This window comes from Canis lupus, chromosome 35, assembly GCF_048164855.1.
Source record: "Canis lupus baileyi chromosome 35, mCanLup2.hap1, whole genome shotgun sequence".
Taxonomy (NCBI): Eukaryota; Metazoa; Chordata; class Mammalia; order Carnivora; family Canidae; genus Canis; species Canis lupus.
In genome coordinates, this window is record NC_132872.1 from 12,668,721 (window position 1) to 12,686,742 (window position 18,022).

At 37.5% G+C, this 18,022-nt stretch overlaps 1 protein-coding gene across 9 annotated transcripts in view; it reads left to right on the plus strand.

Annotated features, from left to right (window-relative positions):
• ZBTB20 (zinc finger and BTB domain containing 20) overlaps window positions 1-18,022 on the plus strand; it is a 433,101-nt gene that overhangs the window by 226,539 nt on the left and 188,540 nt on the right. The gene's annotated exons all lie outside the window — the stretch shown is intronic.

Consider the following 18,022-nt stretch of genomic DNA (forward strand, 5'->3'; position numbering starts at 1 on the left):
TAGGTAGACTCAGGGAAAATTACCAATAAACTATAAAATTATTCACTACTGTTATAGGGACAGACTTTTTCAGGTGGTTTCCCCAGCAACTGCTATTGACCCGGTGGGGGGCTAAAGGCAAAATGACTATCTCCCAGTGTGCCTTACGTAGGCTGGAGCAGTTCTGTTGGGAAGAAGGAAGGAGAATGAAGCAAGAACGCACTTTTGGTTGCTTCCTCTAGCACTCAACCTCCTCTCAAATATATGGAAGATTGTACTCCCAAGTTCACCCAATAGAAACAAAGGGCCTACAGCAGCATTTTGTAACCTTGGCCCTGTTGACATTTGGGGGTCAGATAAATCCTTGTTTTGTAGGATGGTCCTATACATAGTAAGTTTTATAGCAGCATCTCTGACTTCTACCTACTAGATGTCAGTGGCAACTTCTTCAGTCTTGACAACCCACAATGTCTCTAGACACTGCCAGATGTCTCATGTGGGGGGCAAAAACCGCCCCAGGGTAAGAACCACCTGCCTAAAGCAAGATCTGACTTGGGTGAGAAAAGAAAGTTGGTGAATTCCTTTAAAGGCCCAGAATATTCATTCAGTGGATACTTCAGCACATATTTGATGAATCTCTACTACCTTCCAGGCACTTTTCTGTGTTTCAGGGATGAAATGATGAACAAAGAAAGCCCTGGTCTCCAGGAGCTTACATTCTGGTGAATGTGTACCAAATGTTCCTAACCAGCTGGAACCCTTTCCCTCAACACAGCCTAACAGCAGATACTTCAAGCCAGCTGAGGGCCAAGAAAAGAAAAACCAAGTTCATATTTGAAGACTCTTTCTCAGTTTATGAACCTCAAAAACGGCACTGATTTAAAAATGAAACTTGGCAAGTGATTAGTTCATATGTTTTAGTTTATAATATGTTTTAATCATTTGGGGTGTTTTCAAAACAAATGGTGAGATTAGGGTTTTTTTTTTTTCCCTTCTATTTTTGGCCTCTTTCCTTTGGAGAGTCCTTCTCTTGTGTTTAGTTTTGGTGTTCTTAGTATATTTGAAGAATGCTTTTAAGTGTTTGAAATGTGTGCACGTGGATGAAAGGAGATGAGGAAGAAGAAACATAAGACTTTGTGATCCCTGATCAAACAAATACCCTTACCTTAGCCCCAAAGCAGTGTTCAGGCATCACTTCCTCAAGAAAGCCTTGTCACAAAACCCTCGTGGCAAAGTCCCCTACCCATCCCAGGTGTTCTTCTAATGTTCTTCATATATCCTTAGCATAAGCGAAATTAAGAAATGGACTGTGAAATTAGTTGTTCAGGTGTTTCCTTGTAGATTATAAGCTCAGTGTGGCTCAGCATCATGCCTGTTCTCCCCAGAGTTCTATTATCTTCAGCACAGGGGCTGGCACACAGCAAGTGCTTAAGAAATATGTGTTAACTGACCAAGAAACCCAGTTTTTGAGGTGTGCTGTCCACACACTTTTAACCCATGCACTGCCTGTGGATTACCCTACCCCACTATCAGACTTAATTGTCTTGATCATTATTTTGTAGGCCATAACGTAACATGTAAATTCTTAAAATCATGCTTAAATCAGAAAGTCTAGAGAACAGCTTAAGTTCATTAATCTTAGGGATATTTCAGGCTTATTTAGAGATTGCAGGAATGTAAGGGAAAGAACAGGGCATGGTATTTAGGAATATTTTAAAGTATTACTGATGCCCTGAGCATTGTTCAAGAATTACAGGGTTTATAGGATAAGAGTGTATAATTGTCAGTATGGGACACAGAGAGAAATTATGTGATTTATTTATACGTTTTCTTGGTTGATGTCTGTTTCTCCCACTAGATTTTAAGCTCCATGAAGGTGGAGAACTTGTTCTATCCATACTTTATTCTCTGCGCCCAGAATGATATTTGACACATAGTAAGTATTCAGTAAATATTTGTTGAATGAATAAGTATAAGCATCCGTTAAACCAATCCTATGTTGATTGATAGATTAATTGCTTATTACTGCATCAAAAATGCAGGAACACGATCAAGTTCTTATTCATTCATTCAACAAGTGTATTTTGATGCCTTGCATCCTAACATCCTTGAACAGTGTCTAGCACATAGTAGGCACGCAGTATTTGGTAAGTGAATGAGATAATGAGTATTCACATATACTCAAAGAGTGTTCATTCACTAAGTGAATCCATTTACTAGGGCTGCCATAAAAATGTGCCATAAACTGGAGACTTACAATAAATTTATGTCTTACGGTTCTAGAGGCTAGACACCCAAGATCAAAGTGTCCACAGAATTGGTCCCTTCTGAGGGCTCTAAGTTGAATCTGCCCCATGCTTCTCTCCTAATTTCTTGTGGCAATCTTTGGTGTTTTTTGGCTTATGGCAACATCACCCTGATCTCTCTGCCTTCATCTTTGCATGGTGTTCACCATGTGTTCATGTCTAAGTCCAAACTTCCCCTTTTAGAAGGACCCTAATCACACTAGATTAGGAGCCCACCCCACTCCAATGTTACTTGATCTTAACTTTATTAGTCACATCTGCAATGACCCTATTCCCAAATATAGGCATGTTCTGTGGTACTAGGATTAGAACTTCAACATATGAATTTGGAGAGGAGATAGTTCAGCTCAGTAACACTAAAATAACAAATCTTCAAGTAATACCATTTTGATGGTTAATTTCTATTTTGGAAACATAAACTTCTCAAAATAACATCTAGTTTCATGAGTCTATATGGAAATTAATATGATGATATTAATAGCATTTACTATATTACACAAAAACTTGTATGTTTATAATATAGAAAGGGAACATGAAGAAAGTCCAAGAGGCATGAATGTACATAGCACATTGTGTCGAATAATGTGTGACCAACAATGGGTTTTGTGAGGAAGGCTGCTAAAGATTCTGAAGGAAATTGTATATGAATCAAAGGCATTTGGTCTTTATTTTACAGACATCAAGGAACCAGCACAGAATTCAAAACTTATTGAACTATAGAAGTGTATAAAAAAGGTGAATCATATTAAATTATTCATCAAGGGACCTGACTTTAAAAAGAAAGGAATAAAATGATGAGGTTGAAGAATGGACCTTGGGAACTAGCAATTCAGAGGTTTTTAGTGACCTTGGCAGTTTAATTAGAAACAGCTAGGAAATCAGATTTTAATGCGTTGAGGAATAAATTTTGGTTTTAGGAAGCTTGGAGGTGGTACAAAGGAGGGAAAGACCAGGTCCACGGAAGATGGTTTGTTATTTGTTAATTTGTTATGGTTGCTATTATTTGTCTTAAATGAGGACAGCTGAAGCATGTTGACAGGCAGTAAAAAAAAAAAAAAAAAAAAAAAAACAGAAGAAAAGAGTAATTGATATAATAAGATCCTGGAACAGGTCATCAGTACTAGAGAGAAAGGTCTCTGAGATGTGATAGGTAGATTCTTGACAGAGGTGGAGGGAGGAGATGCTATTTGATGACCTCTGTTTCTCTGTGAGAAAAGAGACAAGGTCAGTTGAGAATGAAGAGTAAGAAGATAGAAGGAGTTAATTAGAGTGATAAATGGAAGATGGGGAGTCAAAAAAGAAAAAGACTGGGAACAATAAAAGAACTATAAAGCACTTCTGAAACACCAGCTGGAAACCAGGACTCTGGAGAGGCCCCAAACTATACAGTTTGGGAAGACCAGCATTGTTCAGCAGCCTGGGAGCTGAGGACAACACACATGAGTGGGTTCATGTGGGCTCAAGAACTAGCTAGGTTCACTTGAGAACCAGAGGAGAGGGAATTAATGGGGCTGGTATGTCTTTTAAAGTTAACAGCTTTGGAATCCTGGATGGTAGAGAAGAAACTGGAGGTTAGTAGTCTGGAAGAAAAATGAAGGAAAAAGTGAAAGTTGAAAAGCCTTTGGTAACAAGGTAGAGTACTTGCTTTCTGGAGGCATGTATATACCAATAAGGACGACTGCCCCTACCACACGTGTCTTTGGGTCCGAAAGAAATCACAGAAAGCAGCCTGAACACTTTGGAGGACATATAGTAGGCCCAGAAAAAGCCTGCAGGTTAGGATTTCATTCCCAGCTCTGCCACCAACTTAACTTTGTGTGACTTAAGGACTTTGTCATCATTACCACCGTTGTTGCAGTTTGCAGATCCTTAGGGAAAGAGTGTTACTTGTGTATATAAAAGTAGAATAAATGGGACAATGGTGGTAATTGACAAGAGCCAAGTATTTTTACTTTTTGCCTCATATTCCAAAAGCATACTGATGTTTCCCTCAAAGCATGCTTATTTATTTCTCTCATTCTAAGATTCTCTATTTATTCTGTTAGTGAGTCTCCAGAGCTGGCACTGACTTCTTTGGCACTCACTCTCCCTTTCTGTGTCTCTTTCCTTGCTTCCTCCTGCCTTTAGGCGTTGAATGTGGTGGTTTGTCTCAGCAACCTCCCCCCACCCAGTGACCAAATAAAGTATTCTCATAAGCTTTGTGTTGGAATTATTTTCCAAGAAGACAGAGCTAAAAAGTTGGTGCTTGGTTAGAGAATACTTTTAGGGACCTCCCAGATGACCCTGTACAGCTAACCCCTCTGGCCCTGTGCATTCAGATGAACCTGAGTGTCTCTCCATGGTATTCATAAAGAGAGCCCTGTTCCTGTGGGCCCAGTCTCCATATGTCAGACTGGTGAAGTAGCCAACCATGTTATTCACTGTGAGATACCATGTTCTACTTATCCTCTACTTGCTTAAATGACTGTGATGGACATAATATACAGGATTTAGTACTTTCCTAAACCCTGTGAGAATTTTTAGACTCCTTCTCTTGATATTGTCCATGTATAAGTTCAAAACATAATTTGGGGGCAATTCCAATAGACAACTCTAAAGAAGTTCCTTTTTTCCTCGCAAATATAAATCCTTACAAGATTCCATTTTTCCCACTACTCATGACTCTATTAAAGCTCTTTCTAGCACTGCTAAAAACCAGCTGGTCTAGAGATTAATATGACCAGACATACCATGAATTTTTTAAATCTCAAAAGTCCCAGTTTCTAGTTCTTGGTCAATCAAATGTAGGTTGTATTTCCTTGTATATGTGATGTAAAGTATATTGTCACAAGTCTTTAATGTCTTTTTTGGTTTCACTGTCCCCTAAAATTGTCCCCACATGCTTCTGTTACAGAGAAGCAAAGGAGAGAACCTGAAGAATGCAGGGGAGAGAGTATGTAGTTATGGAAAGAGAAAGCACACTAGGGAAGAAGGAAAACCAATGAGGAGATGGAATGAGTAGTGATTTCCCTTTTCCCTAGTCCCCTGATGGTGTTTTTATGTTTGGTTTTTGATATTTCTCTCACCAAAGGCCCCAAATGACCTCCTCCTAGCCAGTTGTTCTACAAAAATAACCTTTTTCACCGCCAGCAAATATTTCCTACCTACCTAACAGGTCAGAATCTCCTGCTCTAGTACCTTAACATCCTCTCCAGCCCCTCAACCTCTTTACCCATAGACTCTGGGGACTGGGACCCACTGCCATTAGTTCCTCCCTCCCCCTATCCTTTGCTGGCATGGAGAGTGTTAATGGCTGGTGTAAATCTGAAAAGAACTCTAACAATAATTTGGTTTTACTTTATTAACATTCAAAAAATAAACAGGTAAACCACAAATTGAATTCATTAATTCTTCCTCTACGATTTGGAAAGATGAAAACTGCATTTTTAAAGAAGGGATTGATTGGTGTCATGTACGTATTTATTCACTTCTGTTTATGCAAGATAATAAGAGTATTAACATGGAGGTAAAACAATGGTATTTATAATTCCATCACCACTGTTTATAATAGAAAGTATCTGAAAAGAAATGGGGAGAGAACATTTGCTGCTCTGTACATATATTAAGTTCTTCCATTTTTGTTTAAAAGGCACATGAGGAAGAAAAAGTTAAGTAAATTGAGGAGGAGTTAGTGTTCTGTATATCATGTTCACTGACACTGACCTAAGATTGCTAAGTTTAGAAAAGACTAAAATATAATGGAGGGATACTTCCTTATAAGGAGCATAGAGACCAAAGACATGTGCTCCATTAAATCCTCTCTGAGATTGAGATTAGTTGAATAAGACTAGGATCCTCTTTTGGGTGCTAAAATGTCCTATCCTGGAGGTAGTGAGTGCTGTGTCTGGCACGCTTGACTCGTAATTTGCCTATAAATCAAGATATGCTTCCTAGGGGCTGATGAAGCCCCATTAATTGTTCCAAAAAAGAAAAAAAAACGATGTTTCAAATAAGTTTGTTAGGACCCATTTCTAACATTTAAATAGTTCTGGGCAGACTTTTATAATATTTTCTTGGCTGTTTCAGAAAGAAAATGTAATTGGTGGTGGGGAAAGGGTGTCTTACCTAAGTAGGAATTGGCAGATTTGATAATATCGACTATAAACAGGTCATTCACGAGGGCTTAGTGGGTGTCACAGGGCAAATGGAAAGAATGAATGAGGAACAAGAAGAGAGGTTTTTAAGTTTATGCTAACTTACCTAAGTGGGCTAATAACCTGTCAGTGACAATGGAGGCATAACTTTCTAAAGCATACATTAGAGTGAAAGGTCCTTGAGAGCAGGTTTGGAATCCAATTAGCAGAGTGATTAATAATAGACTCTGAAAAAAACATCTGTTAAATTAATGAATTAACATATGCCTCCACCTGGGCAATTCTTTGCAAAGTCTCCTTTATCTAACCAGTTCTCAAGGAAAGTTCAGACACTTTGTTAGGTTCTCCAGTGAGATAGTTGAATTTTAACAAGGGCATAAAGTGACTAATTTTTGTTGATTTATTCATTTTAAGCCCATTCACATTCCTGTTCTTGCTCATCCACCTGGGTAATCACATCCTATTGGTAGTTGGACCAATTTTACGTGAGTTCAGAGAAGTGGTGAGAGATTGGGCTTCATAGGTAATGGTAAGGGCTTCAGAATCCCAAGCATCAGTGAAGCTGAAAAAAATCTGATGGGCAAGTCTTTGAAATCATAACCCAACTATAGGATTACCAGATGCAGCAGTTTCAGCCGAAGGCTGGAGGCATACATGTAAGAGCTTGATTTAGGCTCTATCTTAAATATAAAATTTCTGACCACTGTAAATTAAAAAAAAAAAAAAAAACTACCTCATTGGACTCTCTTCTTTGCCTATTGAATCAGTTATACCCACCTAACACTCCCAGTTGGCAGTCATACCCATGAAAAGCTTAGGGAGCAATAGTGAATATGTTTTAGAATTTTCATAAGGTCTTTGGTTCCAAAGCATAGTATTTAAGACACTTCAAAGAAGAATTTTAAATATTAGATAGGTTTCCCCTTGTACTGACTGCTGTGCTAAGAATTATGGAATTCTCGGGCATTTACTAGTGTGTGCATAAATCACTTTGCAGAGGAAGAAAGGTTGAAAGTTCACACAAGACGTGCACGCTCTATGGCCAATTCATACCAGAATGAGCCAATTTGGCACACGTGCTTTTGAGAATGAAAGAGAGCTGATAGTTTGCCCAATATGGGACATTCAGGGGAGGTCATTTTCTTGTCCATCTATGTATAAATCTTTAAAATTCTGAAGCCATAGACTAGAATAACTGAAGGAAATAGCCCAGAATTTTTCTTATCATGTAGCAGAGATGACAGACTTAAAATCTGATGGCTCTTTCGATAGCTTCTGAGAGAACTAGAACTTGTCTGGCTCCATTTATCTGACCAAGAAGTATTTCCGTGATTTATCCATGAGGATTTCTAGCAGAACCTTATACTTACTGTCTAAATTAATGACGCTCCTTTCTTTTGCCATGACAAAAACCACTCTATGCTATATACATTATGTTAAAACTTTTTTATTTTAGCATGTGGACATATTCTATAAAAACATTTTCAGTTTCATCACATTGACAAGCTGATTCCATTAAATCACCCACCATCATCATGTTCACTTTTTTTCCTTTTTGAAAAGTTAGAAAACAGTGATCATCTCGCAGTTTTCAAGGCATTCACTTCGGCAAAAATAAATCTAGAAAAACCTGAGCCTATTCCTTGAAGTGAAAAAAAAAAAAAAAAAAAAAAAAGATGGGTTATATCATTCCGTATCTCATTGGCCCTTCTCTTGAAGCTGTTAAAGACAAGGAAGGAGGCTGGGTCTTTTTTATCTTTCCTGGTAAAATGAGACGTTAAAAAAAAATTCTGGATCTAGATCAAACTTTTCTGCCTCAGTATTTATTATGTATTATTTGTTATTTAAAATAGAGACCTCAGCAAGTCGAATGAATAACATGAAAGGGTTTAATTCAAGCATTTTTGAGCATTTCTGCACCCTCTGATAAAATGTCATTTGGTAATATTTTCGAGTTACACTGCTGTTTTGAATTAGAGCAAATATATCCTAGCTCTCCCATCACTGTGCTTTCCTCACTGAGAAGGGAAAAAAAAAAATTATCTGATCATGCCACTGCTGGGTCATTTAAAGCATTGAGTGGATGTGTGAAATGAGGGGAAAAAAACCACTCGGTATGGGGTTAATTAGCTCTGTGGCGTTGTGGGTGGGTCACTTCCTCAGGACCAAATCATGCAGGAGGAACCATGCATGTGCCGACTTGTAAAATTAAAAGAAAGCTATGAACCCTCAGACTCTGGGGACCCAAACTGATTGCCTTTGGAGACAAGAAAGGAACCCTTCTGCACGACGAGTCCTTTGGGCTACACTGGTCAGGGACAAACGGACTTCCCTCCAAGGGTCTGGCGTTGACCACTGTCAGGCCCTGAAAATGAAGCTGCCAGTGGAGAGAGGCCTGGCCAATCTGCACTTTTTGACATTTACCTCTGCTGGACTCCTTTTAAAATCCTATCATCTCGCTCACTTTCTTTATCGGGCCTTCTTTTCTGGGCCTCCTCTTGGAAACAACATACTCTCTTGCTGAAAGTATGAGTGAATCCTTTCTATTTTCCTAATTGTGTCGTGCAGACCGCCACAGGTTCCCTGGCTGCTGGGAGCCCCGAGGGTCCCCGCCAGCCTGTTTACCGACTAGGCCCTTCTCGAAGTCGGAGGTGCAAGAGCAGGCAAGAAACATCCTCCAGGCCTAGATCCTTAATAGGTGAATCTGAGAATTCGGGCCTTTACAGGGAAATGTCACAGGCAGGGATTTCTAGGGAAGGAAGATCTCGTGAAAAAAAGACTCCCAGAGCATATGCTAACCAAGAGACGGAACCGGTGGAGATGAATGTGAGGAAATCACTACCGGAGAATATGCTAGTCAAGTGTCAGCGCAAAACATTCATGTTTTCTTCCGCTTCTGCCTCAGTCACTCTGACATGAGTAGAAACAATTCATGGAGTGTATGGACAGAAAAATCCCAAAATGGGTGTTATAACTTTTGAGAGGAAAAAAAAAAAATATGTGGCGCAGGCACATATATGTATATATCTTTATTTGCATTTAAACTATAAGCGACATCTGCTTCTTGAGTTGGGGAAGCAGTGAAAATGCAAAATTTGAAAAGTCCAAAGCAGAATCCGCCACCGCCACCACCACCACATACAAACATAATTGCCATATTTCCTCTATCGCCTGTGGAAAAACCTGAACCTAGATCTTGTAAAGGCCATTAAGTAAACGCAGATTCCACTGAGAGGGAGGTACTGAATTAAACTCACAGATTTTCGGATGACTGAGAGCAAGTTGGATTTGAGGAGGACAGAGAGCTGACTTAGCGTGTCCCCATAGTGACAGTCCCAGTCACACGTGTTCCTTTTTCTTCAACTGCCTGGTATAATGGGCGTGTGGATGTGGAAATATGGCTGTGGGGATAAGAAGACTTGGAGGGAGACAAGCCATGAGTAAGCCCTATGAATTATTTTGTTGTTGTTGTTGACGTATAATGGACATACCTTATATTAGAATAATATATTGGTTTCAGGTATACAACATCGTGAGTCAATATTTATATATATTCCAAAATGGCCTCACAAGATTGGTTAATGCCTGTCACCATATATAGTTACAGAATTTTTTTATTGTGATGAGAACTTTTATGATTTCCTCTCTTAACAACTTTCAAATACTCAGTACAGTATGATTAACTATACTCACCATGCTATTATATCCCCATCACTTATTTATTTTATAAATGGAGGATGGTACCTTTTGACTACTTGCACCCATTTTGTCTACCCCCCTACCTCCCACCTCTGGCAACCACCAGTCTGTTCTCTGTACTTATGAGCTTCGCTTTTGTTTTGGTTTTGGTTTTTTGGTTTTTTGAATACCACATATAAATGAGATCATGTGGTATTTGTCTTTTTTCTTCACTTAACATCATGGCCTTAAGTTTTATCCGTGTTGACACAAATGTCATTTTTTGATATAACTGAATAATATTCCATTATGTGTATATACCGCATCCTCTTTATTCATTCATCCACTGAGGAACACTCAGGTTGTTTTCATATTCGGGCTGTTAATTTAAAAAAAAATACCGCATTGAACAAGGGAATGCATATATATTTTTGATTAGTATGTTCATTTTCTTCGGATAAATACCCAGAGTAGAATTGCTAGGTCATATAATAGTCCTATTTTTAATTTTTTTAAGAAGTTTCATGCTATTTTCCATATGACTACACTTATTTACATTCCCACCAACAGTGCACAATGGTTCCCTTTTTTTCCACATCCATGCCATCACTTATTTCTTATCATTTTGATAAATAACCACTCTAACAGATGTGAGGTGAATTTCATTGTGGTTTTGATTTGCATTTTCTTGATGATTAGTAACATTGAGCATTTTTTCATTGTACGTATTGGCCATCTGCATGTCTTCTTTAGAAAAATGTCTATTTGGGGCACCTGAGTGGCTCAGTCAGTTAAGTGTCTTACTCTTAGTCTTAGCTCAGGTCATGGTCTCAGAGTCATGAGACGGAGCCCCAAGTTGAGCTCTGTGATCAGTGTGAAGTCTGCTTCAGATTCTTTTCCCTCCGCCTCCACCCATCCCCCTGCTCACACACATGCATGTGCTCTCTCTCTCGCTCTCTCGCTCTCTCTCTCTTAAATAAATAAAATCTTTTTTTAAAAAGGGGGGAAATGTCTATTCAAATCCCCTGCCCACTTCTTTAATCAGATTTTTTGATATTAAATTGTATTAGTAAAAAATAAATAAATAAATAAATAAATAAATAAATAGTATTAGTTCTTTATATTTTTAGATATTAATCCCTTATCAGATATATAATTAGCAAATATTTTCTCCCATTCAGTAAGCTGTCTTCTCATTTTGTTGATGGTTTTCTTTACTATGCAGAATATTTTTAGTGTGACATAGCCTCACTTGTTTATTTTAGCTTCTGTTGCCTTTATTGCTTTTGGTATCAAATTCAAAAAGTCATTGCCAAGACCAATGTCAAGAAGCTTACCACCTATGTTTTCTTCTAGGAGTTTCTTCTATATTCAGGTCTTTAATCAATTTTGAATTAGTTTTTGTATATGGTATAAGGTAGTGGTCTAGTTTCATTCTTTTATGTATGGCTATCCAGTTTTCCCAACATCATCTACTGAAGCTACTGTCCTTCCCCCATTGCATATTCTTGGCCTCTTTGTCATAAATTAATTGACCATATATGAGTGAGTTTATTTCTGGGATCTCTGTTTATTTCTGTTCTGTTAATTTATGTGTCTGTTTTAATGCCAATACCATACTGTTTTGATTACTATAGCTTTGTAATAGAGTTTGAAATCAGGGAGCATGAAGAACCAAACTTCCTGCTTTGTCCTTCTTTCTCCAGATTTCTTTGGTTATTTGGGGTCTTCATATTTCCATACAAATTTTAGAATTCTTTGTTCTATTTTTGTGAAAAATGCAATTATAATTTTGATGAGATTGCATTGAACCTATATATTGCTTTGGGTAGTGTGAACATTTTAACAATATTAATTATTATAACTCACAAACACAGAATATCTTACCATTTATTTGTGTTTTCATTTCTTTCCTCAACATCTTATAGTTTTCAGGGTACAGGTCTTTCACTTCCTTGGTTAAATTTATTCCTGAGTGTTTTATTCTTTTTGATGTAACTATAAATGGAATTGTTTCCTTACTTTATCTGATAGTTTGTTGTTAGTGTATAGAAACACACCTGATTTCTATGTATTGATTTTGCATCCTGCAACTTTACTGAATTCATTATTCTAACAGGTTTTTTGTTTGTTTTGTTTTGTTTTGTTTTCTGGCGGAGTCTTTGATCTTTTCTGTATATAGTATCATGTCATCTGCAAATAGTGACAGTTTTACTTCTTCCTCTCCAATACCATTGCCTTTTATTTCTTTTTCTTGACTGATTGCTCTGGCTAGGATTTCCAATACTATGTTGAATAAAAATGGCACAAGTGGGCATCCTTGTTTTGTTCCCAATCCTAGAGGAAAAGCTTTCAGCTGCATCAATTGAGATGGTCATACCATTTTTATCCTTTATTTTGTTTTTTTTAATTTTTATTTATTTATGATAGTCACACAGAGAGAGGAGAGAGGCTGAGACACAGGCAGAGGGAGAAGCAGGCTCCATGCACCGGGAGCCCGACGTGGGATTCGATCCCGGGTCTCCAGGATCGCGCCCTGGGCCAAAGGCAGGCGCCAAACCGCTGCACCACCCAGGGATCCCCTTTATTTTGTTAATGTGGTGTATCACACTGGTTGATTTGCAGATATCCTTGCATCCCTGAAATAAATCCTACCTGATTGTGGTGTATGTACCTTTTAATGTACTGTTGAATTGGGTTTGCTAATGTTTTGTGGAGGAATTTTGCATCTCTATTCATTGGGGATATTGGCCTGTAATTTTCTTTTCTTGTGGTCTCTTTGTCTTGTTTTGGTATCAGGTTAATGTTGGCCTCAAAATGAGTTTGGAAATGTTCCCTCCTCTTTTCTTTCTATGAGTTTGAGAATAATCAGTATTAATTTTTCTTTGTTACTATCTGGTCCTGGACTTTTATTTGTGGAGAGTTTTTAAAATACTGACTTAATCTCTTTACTAGTAATTAGTCTGTTTGGATTTTCTATTTCTTCATGATTCAGGTTGCATGCTTCCAGAAATCTATCCATTTTTTCTAAGTTGTGCAATTTATTGGCATATAATTGTTCATAGTAGTCACCTAGATGTTTTGTATTTATGTGGTATCAGTTTTAATGTCTCCTCTTTCCTTTCTGATTTTATTTCTTTGAGGCTTCTCTCTTTTTTTCTTGGTGAGTTTAGTTAAAAATTGTCAATTTTGTTTCTCTTTTTGAAGAACCAGCTCTTGGTTTTATTGATTTTTTTTTTGTCTCTATTTCATTTATTTCTGCTTTGTTCTTTGCCTTTTCCTTTCTTTTGCTAGCCTGGGCTCTGTTTGTTCTTTTTCTGGTTCCTTAAAGTGTAAAGTTAGGTCATTTATTTGAGATTTTTCTTGTTTGTTTGAGATTTTTCTTATTTCTTGAGGTAGACATTTATCACTATGAACTTTTCTCAAAGAACTGCTTTTGCTGCATCCATAATTCTGGTGTAAGTTTTATGAATTCTAACAACTGACATTACCACCCATTGTACCAGAACTTTTCAAAATTCAAGTTCATGGTTAGCTTGATGCCTTTGCTGTTTAGTTCATTCCTGTCACTTGAAACGGTATAAGCAATGGCTACATGCAGCAACCATTATCCTAGTTAGGTTGTCAAAGTCAGCTTAATGCTCCTTTTTCTGTAGTGATTCTGAACTATAACAAAAATGTTTCTTTTGAAAGGTCTTAGACTTCTATCCTTCCAAATCCTGATCACAGCATAACCACCCTCAAGCAGTCATTAGTGAAGACTAGGACAGTATCTCACAACAAGTCAGCTATGAAGAAATTGGCATAGTTTATGTTTTTGATTCATGTTCTTATGACAATAATGTGTTGCAAAATAAAACTATATTTCTTTCTCCCAATCTTTTTTCACCAGATTATTACAAGTTACATTGGGATTGATTTTTTTCCTAACAAAGGTTGAATAATACTCAAAGGCTTTAATTGCCAAAGTCCATCTTCAGAAATAGCTTTCTTCTATAATGTACTGCCAATTTCTTATGTGTGTGTATTTTGACCTTCCTGATGCCTCTGCTATGGGCTGCCTGTTGATTGGTACATGTTAGTGCTTTGCTTATAAGAGTTGGGCAATAGTTCAGTGATCCAGTCCAAATGTGGGCCATAGATAGAATAGGCTCATCTTCTATTTAAGAAATGTAGCAAACTGCTTTAAATGAAGTTGGTTCAGACAAGGTCATTGGAACTGTTCATCTAACCCTGTGTGCAGTATGTAATGGACACTTCTGCTGAGCTCCAAAGCTGCAAGGTAAATAGACAAGAAAGCCAGTAACTTGCCACCTCTGTGGGAGCTTTCTCTAAGTCTGTTATTAGATTTACATTCTTAATCATATGGGGCCCATTTTGGTCATTTAGAAGGACTTGTTCACTGGTTCTCCTGATGTCTTTGAAGATAGTCCTGGGAATAATAATAGTGAGTTCCTATATTATTTTCTGGTCTTTTCTAACTTTTTTTTTAAATTGGAGATTGATGCATATTCATACCAGGTTTATGAAATATTCAGCTAAATTTCTTAGACATGAAAGAATTAATTGTTAGAATGTTTTACTCTGGCTAATCATTATGTTTAAACTATAGTAGGTTCAAGTACATTTTTCCTCAGTTCTATTTGTGACATATACACTTGGCAAATTAAATTGAGACGTAAGCATTACAGATACTATTTTGAATTTAGTAACTTACAGATTTTTGTATTGCCTAATCCTCTCCAAACTGTAGAATGTATTTTACTCAACTGTGTTGTGATTCTGTATAGTTTTTAGGATCAACATGTTACAGGATTTTGTAGTCATAAAGAGCAAATCACTCTGAGAGAAGGTATTGAATCCATCTCCTGACTGGAGGCAGAGCAGCAATTTTTCCATCCAAAATAGATGAAGATCTTCCTATTTTTAAATAGCCATGTTGATAGAAATTTCATAACTGCTCTTAGCAATCTATTTGATTATTTACCACTTGCATTTAGGATGCTCATCTTTAAGTCTTAACTTAAATTCTTCAGTGGACAGTTTAATATCATTATGCCCTAGGACAAAAATGTCGATCGTTATCTTCTTTATAACAACTCTCATAGTCAGAAAACCATGAAGCTATACCTTAGCTTTTTCTTTCCAAAACAAAATTATCCCACCGTTTTTTTTTAAATATTTATTTTTGTTTTTATAGCTCTTTCTGTATGAGAGTGGCACAGGGGACTATTTTAAAAAGTTCTGTCATATATGATGCCTCTGAGAAAGACACTGCATATTTTAATTTCACTGTGCTGATGTGGAAATAGCCACAGCTTTTTCATTATATGCTGATGGACAGAGCATTTGTGTTCATTTAACCTTGAGGTTGAAACTTGTTCCCAAAAAAGTAACTGACTCATAGCATTGGCTAGACCCAAGAATAAAGAGCATCAGTTTTCCTAATCTTAAAGCTCATCTTGCCCCCACTCCTAAAACGCACTAAAATTAACTTTTCCTTGACCTCTCTCTTGTGCTATTTATTTACTGATTTAACAACTTTTTTCTATCATCTTTGTCTCCTAAAATAGACAGACAGCATTTATTCAACAAATGTTGGAGTGTCATGCTGTGTTTAGGACACTATGCTAGGCTTGGGAGATTCAAGTGTGAACTGTTAGCAAAGGCTCAAAGACAAAGATGTCCTAGGCATGTTCAGGGAGGAGCCAATAGTCTGTCACAGTATATAAGGAAGCAGCGGTGGGGGGAAAAAAGCCAGAAACAAACAAACAAACAAAAAACAAGAGGGGTGGATTGGGGCCAGATTGTGAAAGATCTTGGATTCTCTTAAGCAAATAGTTGATGGTGACAAGGACGAAAGTAACATTTTTTCAATCTATATTGTGGAAGTTCTTTCCAAGTCTTTAAAACACATACTGTGCCCATGCTGTCTTCTTGGTTTAGTATCTAACAGATCATTAGGTATAAGTACCTGCTTAATTTATATCTTTTGGTATAAATTTTATGTCATGATTTTTCCCTTTGAGTTAAAAAAATTGAGGGAACCATTTGAGTAAAGACAGCCTTCTGTTCACACTGATCTGGATGTTTCTTTCTCCTGCTGTGCCCGTATTTATTCCAAAGCCCTCTGTACCACTAACATGTTACTTTCTGTGTTTATACACTGAGGGATCTCAGGATGAGTTTCCCTTGTAATAGACACAACCTTTTTGTGCCAAAAGGCATTCATGGCGGTCTCTGAGCAGCATTATGACCAGGTATTTCTAATTGATTCGACCATGTGATAACATTGCCAGACCTATTTAGCATTCCCTAAGGGATATCACTGTACTATAGTCAAAGGTCCTGGTAGACCAATCTGTCTTAAACCCGTGAAACTACAACTTCAGGAGTTCAAGATACAGAAGGAAAAGTTGTTTGGGTTCAGGTCATAGAGAGCTCTTGACTGTCTTCATAACAGAGTTAGATCTGTTTGAGGAACTGTAAGAAATCATCCTGAATGTATTAAACAAGTTCAGTCCCTGACATTACCTCCTGCCCTGCCCTGCCACCCCCCTCAGCTCTCCAGCATTTGTTTCATTCTTATCTTTCAGGTCCTATACCTGTAAGACTCAGGAAAACTAGGGAGGATTTATATGGGGTGGGGTGGAGTGTCAAGTTCTATCTCAGCAATATCTCAGACCTAGAAACAGGCCTAGACCTAAATGCTAAACTTTAGTTTTTGAGTTATCTCTTTCTGTTGATCATTATTTTATCATCTAAGTTTTTTTAAGGTAGATGTTTTTCAGATTTAACATAGCATATTAAGGAGAGCAAGGCATCATTTTGATTTCCTTATCATCTTTCTCAAGATGGATCCAAAAAAATGGCTGGTCTTGAAAAGCAGACCCTAAGATATGAAAGGCCATTGTGGCATTTATGGTCTTCATAAGACGGACCAAAAGGAATGAAAATATTTCAAGAGACTTGTCTTCAGGAGACCCCAAAATCTAGCTAGTGGGAGATTGCACATGCTCTATACACACATCCGAATAACCCTTCCATCTGACTTTAACTTGTAAACCTTTTGCCAGATAGAAAATAGAGAATTAAAAACCTCCAAATTCAGGGAGCATGAAATGTCATTAAATCTAGCATAAAATTTCTTGAATCTGTCAGATAAAGGAAATCATGTATCCATAGAGAAGATGGAATATCAATTGACAGGAACCTATGAAGCTGGCACTTATTCTGAGAGACATATGAATCTAAAAATCCAATAGTGCCTCAGCCTTTGAAAACACAGAAGCCAGAAAGGTATTAGGGAAATCAATAAGGTAAAAATCTTCATCCTACTATTTGGAATGACTCCCACATAAGAATTAATTAATACAATACTTCTAGAACATTAAAAGGATGTTAAAATGTTATCTCTACCCATAGAAAACAAAGATATAAACCCACATGATTTCTAGAGAGAAGGTTGAAGAAAAAAGATTGGAAAGATTAAAGGCACATGGAAGAGGTCATTTCTGCCCTGTTGTCACACCATTTACCCTCTTCAGATAGAAGGATAAGTGTTGAACTTCAGTTCATCTGAATTCCTCAGCTCTATCATCAATGCTGTGACACATTCTAATTTTCTGATTCATTTGTGATGAATAAGCTCTCTCTTTTCTATTCACAGTGCTAAAAGTAACCAATTTTTGCGAGTGAGTTATGATTACTTATTTTCCATTTTCGTATTGCACGATTATTTTCCCCTTGCAAAGTTTCTCTCACTCTTTCTCCACCAGTGTGAATCCCGTGTACAAAAAAGCCTTTGGACAGTACTGCTGCCTAGGCTTCAGTCAGTCAAGAGGAATGAAAGACTGACAACCCGATTCCGTTTTTAACCCAGCCAGATACCTCAGCTGGCAAGTGGCTCAGCTTCCGCACCATAAA